The sequence below is a fragment of the Triticum dicoccoides genome, chromosome 3B (assembly GCF_002162155.2).
Source record: "Triticum dicoccoides isolate Atlit2015 ecotype Zavitan chromosome 3B, WEW_v2.0, whole genome shotgun sequence".
Lineage (NCBI taxonomy): Eukaryota > Viridiplantae > Streptophyta > Magnoliopsida > Poales > Poaceae > Triticum > Triticum dicoccoides.
This window is the reverse complement of record NC_041385.1, coordinates 809726477-809737019: the sequence shown is the minus strand read 5'-3', so window position 1 is coordinate 809737019 and position 10543 is coordinate 809726477. Positions and strand designations below refer to the sequence as shown.

The following is a 10543-nucleotide window of genomic DNA, read 5'->3' as shown; positions in this document are numbered from 1 at the left end:
ATTTTTCGGCACTACAGGGAGCACCCACCGTCGCGCCCGCTGTTGTCGTCGCCCATACAATGGCAACTGCCGCCCCGATCCTGCATCAAGCATCGTCGACGCCGAAGGAAGCTTCGGCCGCCACATGCGCTTGGCGACGTCCCCGGGTGCGAGATCCCAAGATCCAGTGCCACCGGTGCTGCCACAAGGATCCACCACCTGGTCTGTTATCCCCGACGGAGTGGACGCCGCCACCACCATGCTCGGGTCCGGACCGGAGTCACTGCCGCCACCGCCAAGACCGGATCCGCTCCAGATGCTGCCGCCACCACCGGCAACGTCCAACCCCACCTCCATCCTCTGGCGATGTCAACCCGCACCACCACAGACGCCTCCATCAGAAACCACCGCGTCGCCATGGATCGAGGAAGATGGTCGCACCTCCGCGGAACTATCGCCCTCATCACCAAATAGCTTGGGAAGGAGGAGCTGTCCTCCGCCGCCGCTGTCCCCCGGCAACGACGGAGGGGTAGGAGGAATGGGAACGGGGCGGCTGGAGCGCGCTCGCCCTGGAGTGGATGAGCGAGACGAGCCTCTGAGCAATGACTCGAGTCCAATGTTGATGCCTGTTGTTTAGCTAAGCTCTAGCTGTCTTAACAACGAAGGTTGTTATGTTTGGATAAGAGATGTTGGGAGGTTGATGAGAGATGTCGCCTTTGCTGCTGCAAAGAACCCATTGGTTACATTTTTTTTCAGTGTGTTGTGCCTATGTGTGGTTGGAGTTTGAGTATTGTTATTTGGGCAGTGATATGCGCCGGCGTGCCAGCCCAAATTTGGGCCGGTCGCACTAGCAACGTATGATTTAGCATTTTGTAGCCGTGTGATATCCTTCCTCCTACCCCGTGTTCCTTCTTCACCAAGAAAGCAACCCCCGTCACTTCGCTATGGACAAGCATGTGACCGGCCTCGAAGCACCGTCCTCGCCGCCGGTCGCCACCCTCGTCTCCTGTATTTCTCACCGGATTCGTGCATGCAGAAGCGTGTCCCCCGTGGTTGCAACTCCTCGTGACGGCGGGCGCAACTCCAGTGGTGGCCGCCGCGGCTCCGGCGACCACAATCGGTGGTCGCAGCACATCCAATGACGAGGTTGCAAAAAATTGTACTTCCCTTGGGTCGCCGGTTGCAGCAAAAAATTCGGCCGATAGTAGCAAAAAAGAGTGCCAGTTCTAGCAGAAAAAGCTCATCGGCAGTACCAAATGAAGTCACCGGTAGTAGAAAAACCAAATGTCGGTTCCAGCAAAACAACAATCAACAATGAACTCGAGTAGTTGGTTACAACAAAAGTTTGTTGGTTGTAGCATCCCTAGACATCGGATGTAGCACATCCACCAGTTGGTTCTAGCAAACCGGGGCACCGGTTCCAGCAAAAAATGAAGAAGGTCAACAAAAATCGAATGGGGATGGAAGAAAAAAGAAAGGGGTTGTAGCAAAACAAATGAGTGGATCCAACAAACAAAATATCTGATTCCGGCAAATCCCACTGGATTCAGGTACAAACTCGCCGCCATCGTTGCCTATTGCAGCTTGGCCATGGCGATAATGAACCTGGCTGCAGCGGCCATGGAGAGGGCGTGCAACCAGCTGCCGGCGGACAAGGAGACAAGAGCACCCATGGCTGCGGGCTGCCATAGAGACTGGTGCATCCACCGCCTGCCATCGGTGATGAGCGAGGGAGGAAGAGGCGGCTAAACGAAGGGATAAGAAAGAGAAGTGGCGGGTTGTGGGTCGGGGCACTGCCCGGGCCCCCAATATCCACACGTTTGATCACCGTTTGCGATGGTGTGGGTAAACGATGGGACTCGATCGCCGATAGATTGAGCGACGCACGCACTACTGGCCGAAGTTACCATAAAAAACACTAGATCGCTACCTAAAAAAACACTAGATCGCTACGGCCTACAGGGATCGGATCGCTGGAGCCCTCGACGGCTGGACGCCTGGAGCCCTTGACGTCGTCACGTCGACGCCTCGTCCCGCCTCGTCCCTCCGAGGCTCTCGCTCGGTCCGTGGTCCTTACTCCTTAGACCGATCCGATTTCATATTCAGGCCGACTAACCGACAGGCCACCGCTGCGGTGCCGCTGTTGACTTCCTTGACTCCTTTCTCAAATTTTAGACTCGTCGACATCATCTCATTGGATTAATTGATGACCGACGCTAGCCTTCAGGTGCTTAGTGAGTAATTCTTTTTGGTTAACTTTGGTTCCTACTCCTAAATCCGAATTCTTGATTTTCTAATTAATTATTGACAGGGATCATTACTTCATTAGAGATTGGTTCTTACTTCTTACCTCCTCGGTTAAAGATCACACGACCGAAAATTAGGTGAGTTAGACCGTTCGTCTAATTCCCAAACATCGACGCATGACCTCCCATCGATATATGCTACTTATAAATTCAATTTTATTTTACTCATCTTCTTTATCTCGTGTTTTAATAATAAAGATTTGAGTCATCATGGGAAACATCAGTCGGGTGCCTATAAGCGCAAGAAAAAAGCAGAAGAAGAAAATTTAATTAATATACATATTATAATTGTTCGTTAGGTCATTTTTTAGTGAGATAGGGCCCCATTTTTTAGTTTGGCACAGGGATCCGGATTTTGTCCGCCCGGCCCTGGTCTTGCTAATATCGTTGTGGGCGCGGGCGGCTAGGTGAGGACGATGGTCGTGGTGGAGGATCAATGATAGTATTGTTTGACGCGGTTTTGTCCGAGCTATGTCCAAAGTATTTATGCACGGCATGATAGAGAATAATAATAATAATAAAACGAGTGCAATGCCACGCACGGGCGTGGTGCATCCGATGGAGTGGTGCATGCGTGCGCGTGCTCCTCGACGTACCCACACATGCATGCGTGTTTGGCCAAGTATATATAGGATGGTTTGCAAAAAAAATAATGTATATATAGGATGGTAGCATGGCCTTGTATATGTACCATCATACGTGTACGCACCAGTGCACCGTCCGGCAACACACGTACATAACCAAATAAGCGCCCGGCCGGCCGGCACGTACGCGTATATATGTACTCAAATACGCGATGGCCGTCCCAGCAGAGTCCACCCGCAGTCATATGCCCAGGCACGTACGAGCGAGGATGATTATTTCCATTATGTGTAGACGTACGTGCCAAGAACAACTATAAGATAAGTCACGAAGGAAGATTTAAACAGCCTCAAAACTCCTCGGCCAAGTAGTGCGTACAGCCCAGAGCTGTTGCAACCGATCAAGAAAATCATCTAGTTGGAGGAGGGGCTGGAGCAATGGCACGTTGATCTTAAACAACGTTTCATCCATATCCGGTCCAGGAAAATCGGAACAGCGCTACCTCTTCTTCAACTTTTATAAATAGGGATCCGGTTTGACTTTCATCCGTGCTCCCACTTTATCCTACGGTTGTTTTTTTTTCCCTTTTTCCTTTCTAATCTAATCATCTCTTTTTCTTCCCCCTGATTTTAAAAAGGTGGAACGGGCCTTATTTTGTTTCAATCAAATCAAGCTACGTACGCAGGAGCACGGATGGGTGTAGGCGCGGGGAGCAGGCAAGTCCCGTTCTATAAATACCACCACATCATCCATCTGCCGAGGGGGGAGGAGCCACGAGAGCCGCCAGGGAGATCCATCCCTCACGCAGCACCACATCCAGCATGCAGCAGGGGAGGAGGACGCGACGCACGCGGCCATACGGCGGGAGCTTGTGCTGGCGGCCGAGACTCTCCGTACGCAGCCCGACCGAAGGCCGTCTCCTCTACCAGCCTGTGCGCACATCGCGAGCTGGTGGTGGTGATCGACGCCATGCCGACCATCTTCTCTCAAGGTGAGCTCTGAACTAATCTCTTCCCTTCCTCTATCTGCACATCTCAATGGTGGCCGCCGGAGCTGTGCCGCACGGCCGGAGACGGAGCCAGCCGTCGGCTCTATCGCTTGCCGATGAAGAAGGCAACGTCGGGGGTGCCGTTAATACGCAACCCCGGGGATTCTCGCTGAAGACGATGGCGCCGTGGTTGTCCACGACTCTTCTAGCGATGTGTCGGTGCTACCGCTCCGGCAGAAGCCCCGACGCACTCTCCCTTCAAGACGACGCCCCCGATGGTGATGACTCCCGCGTGGGTGGCGACGACGTGCCGCGGTTGCCGGCCATGCGCAACCCTGGCGCACCCTTTGTTGGGGAACGCAGTAATTTTAAAAAAATTCCTACACACACGCAAGATCTATCATGATGATGCATAGCAAAGAGAGGGGAGAGTGTTGTCGACGTACCCTCATAGACCGAAAGCAGGTTTAGTAACGCGATTGACGTAGTCGAACGTCTTCACGATCCAACCGATCCAAGTACCGAACATACGCCACCTCCGCGATCTCCACACGTTCAGCTCGGTGACGTCCCTCGAACTCTTGATCCAGTTGAGGCCGAGGGAGAGTTCCGCCAGCACGACAGCGTGTTGACGGTAATGATGAAGTTATCAGCGTAGGGCTTCGTCTAAGCACTGTGACGATATGACCGATGTGTGCAACTATGGAGGAGGTGCACCGCACACGGCTAAGAAAAATCTTGGAGTGCCTTTGGGGTGCCCCCTGCCCACGTATATAAAGGAGGGAGGAGGAGGAGGCCGGCCCTAGAGGGGGCGTCCATGACGTAGGAGTCAGTCAGTAGTCGCGTAGAGCGCTCCCCAAAAACCTTATCACCCTTTTATCGTACAAGACTCAAAGTGGTGCGTCGTTTGTATTCAGTCTCCACTACAGCAAAACGTTTCAGCTCCCGTGTGACCGTTCGTATATCCGTCATGCGTGGCAAAAAGTTAGACATCGGCTCGGCTCATTTCCGCAACCCGCGACGCGGCGCGATGCGGCGTGGCGCGGTGTGACGGGCGGCAGACGAGGAGCGCGCGTGGATGTCCCTCTTGTTCTCACGCTCATACATGTGGAGAAAGAGCCTCCCTTATAAAGAGGTCCAACTCCCTCTAAACTAGCAATATGGGACTAAACTTTAGTTCCACCTCTTGCCTTGCACGAATGGGCTGCGTGGGCTTCTAGGATTTATTAGGAATTTCTGAAACTGCTATTGGGCTGGCCCAAAATAGACAAAAATTCTAGCAATCCCCCACCGGATCCCAAAGGCAGACAAAATTTTCCTTTGGTTCCAAAACACTATTTTATATACCGGTACTGTAGTGGAGACTGTTAAGTTGAAATTCCACCTAGAACTCTATGCTACAGTAGTAAGCAACTTGAACAGTGGACTGGGCCTTGAACTGCAAGTTTTCTGCGAATCTAGCTTGACACAAAGCCTTGAGCGATACGAAGCTGTCGTGGGTCTTCCCCGCGGGTGGGGCTTATGCGTCATACTCGGAGACCTTTCATGAGTTTACTAGAGAGAACCCTACTCTCATAAATTGCGACGTTTAACAATCAGACTCATATAGGTGCGTTCTTTAAAAGATGTTCTGCAGGACAACATCTCTGCTTCAATGAGCCACTTAGAACACATTAAGATATACATCAACTAGCCATGCAGATTAGGAGAGTATTGCATCTTCATGGAGTGGTATTTTAACAGTAAGGGTACTCCCCTCCCAGTTGCCAACAGCTTGTCTTCCACATCTAATTCATGTGATCTTCGATCACAAACAATAGGTTACCACTGAGAACAACTCATATCGTGGGCCTCATACCCATCTCCCTCGATGCATTATCTATCACACGTGATAGACCCTTAGTAAAAGGATCTGCCATATTTTTAGACGTTTGGATATAATCCAATGCAATAACTCCGGAGTTTCTCATTTTTCTGACAGATTTTAACCTTCTCTGAATGTGTCTTGATGACTTCATTTTATCCTTTGAGCTCTCACTTTCATGATCACAGTTTGATTGTCACAGTTCATAAGGATACCCGGTACAGATTTCTCAACAACCGACAAGTCATTCAAGAGCCGACGAAGCCAATCTGCTTCGACCGTAGGTGCATCTAGTGTTGTGAGTTCTGCTTCCATTGTTGACCTCGTTAAGATGGTCTTCTTGCAAGACTTCCAAGAAACAACGCCACCTCCATGAGGGAATACATAACCACTCGTGGCCTTTATCTCATCAGCATCTGAGATCCAGTTTGAGTCACTACACCCTTCAAGCACCTTTGTGTGCCCGGTGGAGTGAATTCTATAATTCGAAGTGCCTTTCAAATAACGCAAAACTCTCTCTAGAGCTTTCCAATGCACATCTCCTCATTTTGAGACAAACCGACTCAGTTTGCTAACAGCAAAAGAGATGTCAGGTCTTGTAACACTAGCTAATTACATAAGCGAGCCAGTAATCTGAGAATATTTCAATTGATCTCTAACAATTCTTCGATTTTTTCGAAGCAACACACTAGCATCATATGGTGTTGGAGAGGGCTTGCAGTCACTGTAGCCAAAGTGACTCAAGATCTTTTCCACATAGTTAGATTGAAGCAATGTAATCCCAGCATCATCATCTCTCAACAACTTAATATTCAGAATGACATCAACCACTCCTAAATCCTTCATCTCAAAGCAACGAGATAGGAAATCCTTAACCTCCTTAATAACCTTCAGATTTGTTCCGAAAATGAGTATGTCATGAACATACAAGCAATGAATAACTCCCTCGCCCCCACCATGGCGATAGTACACACATTTGTCAGCTTCATTTACAACAAAGCATGCAGTTGTTAAAGTTCTTTCAAACTTCTCATGCCACTGTTTGGGTGCTTGCTTGAGTCCATACTAAGACTTCAACAACTTGCACACTTTTCCTTCCTGACCATCTAGTACAAACCCATCTGGTTGTTCCATATAAATTTCCTCTTCCAACTCTCCATTTAGGAAAGCAGTCTTAACATCCATTTGATGAACGAGAACACCATGCGAGCAGCTAGTGAAAGTAGAACTCAAATAGTGGTCAGTCAAGCCACAAGTGAGTAAGTATCGAAGAAGTCTTCACCTTCCTTTTGGGTATAACCCTTGGCCACGAGTTGTGCCTTGTACTTTTCGATAGTACCATCAGGTCTAAGCTTCTTCTTGAATACCCATTTGCACCCTATAGGTTTGCATCCATAAGGACGCTCAGTTATCTCCCAAGTTTCATTTGCCAAGATGGAATCCATCTCACTACGGATTGCTTCCTTCCAGTACTTAGCATCTTCAGATGCATAGGCCTCTGAAATAGAACTGGGAGTGTCATCTATGAGATACACAAGAAAATCATCGCCAAAGGACTTTGCAGTCCTCTGTATCTTGCTCCTAGTAGGAACTTTATTGTTCTCCTCCACATGATTTTCAAAGTGTTCCATCAAAATGGCAGGTTCAGTAATTGTAACTGGTTCCTGCTACGTCTTGAGCTTGCGTTGGTTTTCCTTGAAGAGGAAAGGGTGATGCAGCACAGTAGCGTAAGTATTTCCCTCAGTTTTTGAGAACCAAGGTATCAATCCAGTAGAAGGCTCCTCACAAGTCCCACGAACCTACACAAACAAACAAAAAACTCGCAACCAACGCGATAAAGAGTTTGTCAATCCCTCTACAGCCACTTGCGAAAGTGAGATCTGATAGAGATAATATGATAAGATAAACATATTTTTGGTATTTTATAATATAGATGCAGAAAATAAAGATGCAAATAAAAGTAGATTGAAAGCTTATCTCTACTCCTAATGGAGCAGTTGGTGAATAGTCTCTGCGGTTTATTTTCATCCCACCTTTCGCTGGTTTTCTTTCGTCCGTTTTTTTGCTGGGTTTTTTCGTCACCTCCCCACCACCCCACCTCACCCCACCCCACGCACGGACCCCATGAAAACCACCCCGCAAGCCGTTCCTCTCGATCCCCTCCCGTCGCTGCCGCCGTTCCTCTCGATCCCCTCCCATCGCCGCCCCCGTCCTCTCGATCCCCTTGAGTAAGCGGTGCCGCGGTTGGCTCCCGTTCCTCTCGATCCCCTACCGTCGCTGCTGCCGCCCTCTCGATCCCCTCCCGTCGCCGCCTCCGTCCTCCCGATCCCCTCGAGTAAGCGGCGCCGCCGTTGGCTCCCGATCTTCTCCATGGCGGATTCCCACGGACGCCGCGGTAGGGCATGGTCGCGTTAATCGCATGGAGGGTATCGTCGAGGAAAGCGACGACCTCGCAGGCATCGGGTCAAGCGGCTGGCCCTTCTTACGCGATTGCGCAGTTCTTTTCTTCACCGACAGAGATTGGTGCCGCCACGGTCGCATCATGGATTTTGCCCTGCATCGCCTCTGATTTTGGAGTTTTTTTTTTTGCGCTGGATCCTGATTTGGTCGGGATTTTTTTCCCAGGCATTGAGCGCGCGCTGGACGGCGGGAACTGTCGCGTCAAGGAGGACGCTATGGACGGTGGATCCAGGGCACTGCACGCCGCTGTCGGCCACGGGAGGATGCCATACCCTTTGGGCACAACAAACTCTTCGCCATAGCCTCTTCCGCTTTTCACAACAAGTTAATACTCTCTACACTAGCATTAGTACTATTCAGTAATCACCGCTCTAGGCTTCTGAATAAATTTTTATATGAGATCTAGCCGGTAATCGTGCAGGCTTTTGTCTAAAGTTTTTTCTTTTGCAATTTGGAATATATAGTAAGTTGGAATATCACATAAATGGTTGGCATCTAATTTTCCATCGTGTTACTTACGCATAATACTTGTATCTCCTTTCTACTAACTAATGGTGAATAGACTCCTTTTGTGAATTAAGATCATTCAGAGATGATAATGATTGTAGCTTGCATTGCATGCACGGTGGTGTACCTCTTGAGTTGGAGAATATCTTAGAATTCATTGACTTGCAGCTATGGCAATGACCAACACAGTTTTTGCATTTTCTTTTTCGTTCCCATGTTTCTGGATGGTGCTGGTGTAGATTTTCTTCTTCAATAAAATACATAGAAGCAAATCAGACTGGTTGCAAATATCATGCTACTTCACCTGAAATTATGTTTTCCAACTGAAATCATTTTTGTTTACTAGGCGCTAGCTATCCCTGACACCAAGGTAAGAGACATGTTGTTTCCAACTCACCCTTAGTTACAGTTGAGATACTTGCACAAAAGACGTCTGCAAATGTTTTATTTTCTTAACATTGTTTTATCATATGCTTTCATAATTTCATCAGGAAAGAGATGCATATGAGAGGAAGAGAGCCTCCCCCAAGCTCTGTCTAGGCGATGCACGGGAAATTTGGAAACTATCAAGGAGATGTCGAATGATGAATATACTCAGACACTGAGACACATTCTAAAACATGTTTACGCCGGTTAGTCCTGACCATCCTTATTTTTAAACCCGAAACATTCTTTATTATTGCCGGGTTCTCTATAATCCCATGTTTGTGAAGTCAATTGCTTAGTTTGATTGAGAGTACTTAAGTTAATGCGCACGTATACTTTTCTAGATCATATATTAATTGGTTGGACTCTTCATGTACACTAAATGTGAAACTCATTATGATTCGGAAGTACTGATAACTTGTGACATAATTGATGTATTTTATAAGTCATGCAATTTGTTGTTAGCAACATGTACCTGCAGATTTAGGGTAATTTCCATTTCAACATTGTTTTTGTTCTCGGACATTCTGGATCATACTAAGATACTTCGGAGAGATGTCCCAGATTTATTATTTTGAATTTCACTAGTTTCTTTCCATAGCTTCAGATTCATCAGTGCATTTGTTACTGCCATTTTGAGTTACTATTGGTGCCTATGATTTGGATCATTAACAGTTCAATTTGTTTAGGTGATGGGGCTGCCGCCAACTTGGGCCCGCTCAAGAATGGCCACTCTACAGGAGGGGGATGGAGTCGCGGAAGCTCCTGTGCTATTGGGAGCGACGGTTCCACAATGAGCCGGTCTTTCGTCACCTCTGAGTTGGAGGATGTCCAAGGCCGGAAGTGTTCGTCACCACTAAGCCGCGGTAAGTAAGGAATTTTCCAGAGAGTGGTGGATGAATTTTTTTTTTCCAAATGGTGGTGGATCTATGCATGTGTGTATTTTCATGGCCTTTTTGTGCTTGATCCATCCATTTTACATTATAAATTGATTGTATCGGCTGCTGCAGCGATGATGGATTGTATTGTATCAAACCTTCTGGTTAACTGATGTTGGAGCCATGGAATAAATGCTAGCATCCAATCAGGATTTAAAAGCGAAAGCATGATCTTAGTTTAGTTATGTGCGTAAAAAAGCTCATGTACATATGTGACTTAAATATGTAGCTGCAGTCTCGCACAAAGGAAGAGAGAAGATAAATTGATGTCAATGAATTGTGAATGGAAATAAAAACACCAGACTGAATTATGTACTCTTTTTTTCCTAGCTTAAATTATTTATTGAGATTGTACTACACCCTGTTATTCTAATTTTATACACTTCTTTCTTGCCCAAAAATATATTAATTGGTTCTTAGCTTCCTAAAACTCAGGAATATTTTATCTTTCTCATACATTTTAATTCATTTTATACAGGCTGAGATAATACGA

General features: G+C 47.5%; 1 long non-coding RNA gene across 1 annotated transcript; it reads left to right on the top strand.

Moving 5' to 3' along the window:
- Positions 1 to 8461: 8461 nt before the first annotated feature.
- On the top strand, positions 8462 to 9969 carry LOC119282390. Its single transcript, XR_005138729.1, has 3 exons — positions 8462 to 8503; positions 9178 to 9318; positions 9802 to 9969. It is a non-coding gene; the product is annotated as an uncharacterized LOC119282390 (long non-coding RNA).
- The last annotated feature ends 574 nt before the right edge of the window (positions 9970 to 10543 follow it).